Source organism: Arachis hypogaea, chromosome 13 (assembly GCF_003086295.3).
Source record: "Arachis hypogaea cultivar Tifrunner chromosome 13, arahy.Tifrunner.gnm2.J5K5, whole genome shotgun sequence".
Taxonomy (NCBI): domain Eukaryota; kingdom Viridiplantae; phylum Streptophyta; class Magnoliopsida; order Fabales; family Fabaceae; genus Arachis; species Arachis hypogaea.
In genome coordinates this window covers 40,599,664-40,601,760 of record NC_092048.1, presented here as the reverse complement: position 1 = coordinate 40,601,760, position 2,097 = coordinate 40,599,664, and positions in this window count along the sequence as shown.

The window sequence follows — 2,097 nt, the reverse complement described above, 5'->3', positions numbered from 1 at the left end:
TGGTTGCTGGTGCTTTCTCTTGCTCTCCCACCATCCAATCTTCCTCCCTGGGAACCAACAGCTCTTTTGCTGTGAACTCACATCCGTCACTTCTTGTTCTGACTTTCTTAATATTTCATTGCACTTGATCATTTTCTTTTTGAGTGAACTTCTTAGGTTCATGGGACCGTGAGTGTCCTCCACGGACAAAGCAGCCCCTCATGATGGTGGCTGAGGTCAGGTGTTTCACAAAGAAAGGAGAGATTTCTTTTTGCATGAGTTTGTTGCTTTCTTGTTCTTTTTTTAAATAACTCGTGTGTGCATTTATAAAAAAGATTCTTTAATATATGTTTCTGCCATATTTTTTAAGTTGCCATGCAATGGATTTCAGCCCCATTTTACTCCAAATGCATGTGAATTAGGCCAACAAGTTCCAGCGCACGTAAAATGAACAAATATATGCTCTGAGTACCTACACAATTGGCATTTCGGCCTAGGGAGCCACCGTTGCATCAACATCAGACTCTACCACCCAGCAATTTTGGTATCATGGATGCACCATTTGCATGGTATCTAATTTTGTCAAGAAAATGACGAACATAGAGGGAAAGTAGAATAAAGACAGAAAGAGAGAATTGAGAACAAAGAATAGAATAAAAGATATTAAACCACACATCAAAGTATGTTCCAGTGCCCGTTCCCAAAAAAATATAGAACGATGTTATGGTGGAAATAACTAGTCTTCCTTCAACCAATTTTTGATTCCCGAGTTAAACTTGAAAAGACTTAAAACATTAAAACTTTTCGATTTAGTGCTATTAATATGTTTTGAAATACTAAAACTCCAACAAAGGATGACTGCCTCTCCAATAACCTCAAGGTTCCACCACGCCGCCGCCTGTCCCTGCATGCAACTCTTCCACGACACCGCCGGTTCTTGACCACTGCTGTGTGACGGGCGGAGAAATGCCGATTAAGAATTTATAATGGAAATAACGTTGCAAGTACAGTTCTTAACCGACGAAAATTCCGCTTATCAATTTAAAAAGAGTTGTCACAATTTAAGAATAAAATACTAGGAGTAGAATTCCCAGGTCGTCTCCCAACGAGTTAACAAAAGAGTGCAATTTATTGGTTAGGAATTTTCTGATAAATTTTAGAGTTGGTGAATAGAAAAATAAATGACTATCAATTAAAACAATAAAATTTAACAAGAGATTTTATATAATTAAAATAAAAAGCCTTGACTAGGAGAAGATTAATCGAAATTTCTATCCTTGTTGAATTTTCCCAAGTATAATAGTAAGAGGTTGTTGCTTCTACTTAGTTATCCTTTACCTAATAAAGGAAAGTCAAGTAACTAACTAACTCTGATTCACAAGTCCTAATCCCTTTCCTACGGAAGGATTAGAGTTAGTGACTAGAGAGCCAGCCAACAACTTCCAATTACAAATTAACACTTGAGTATTCCAACTCAAGAGTCTCCTATTAATCAATTCCAAAGTCAAGTTGGGAGTCTACTCCATTGACATGGATGCCATTTTCGCAGACATGTAAAGGGAGTAGAAAGGAGACATGGTAATTAAAATTAATTTAGTAAAAGCAATTTTTGAGCTAATAAATTAAGGAAATGTGATAATCAAACAGATAACGAAATTCAATGTAAAAATAAATCTTGCATTAATAATTCCCAAAATCAAAGATATCCATACGTAACTCTGAACAAACTGAATGGAAAGCAAAAGAGTAAGGAAATAAGAAAGCAAACTATAGTGATAGAGACTTCAATCGAAGGTAGTAACTTTCTCAAGATCCAATCCGAAAGCATAAAACTAAGAATCTAAGAATGTGAAGAACCCTAGAGGAAGTAGTATTTTTCCCTCTAAGATCCCAAAACTAAAACTAAAACTAAGTCAATGTGAATGTGTGTGGAGTCTCTGCTTGTCCCCTAGCTCTAGTCCATGTTTTTGGGCAAAAAACTGGGTAAAAAACCAGCCCAAAATCGCCCCCAACATCTTTTGCAGTTGTAGCCTGTTACGCACGTCACGCATATGCGTTGATGGTCTTCTGCGCGTGTCACGCGTACGCGTCAGTTACGCGTACGCGTCTCTGTGAAAA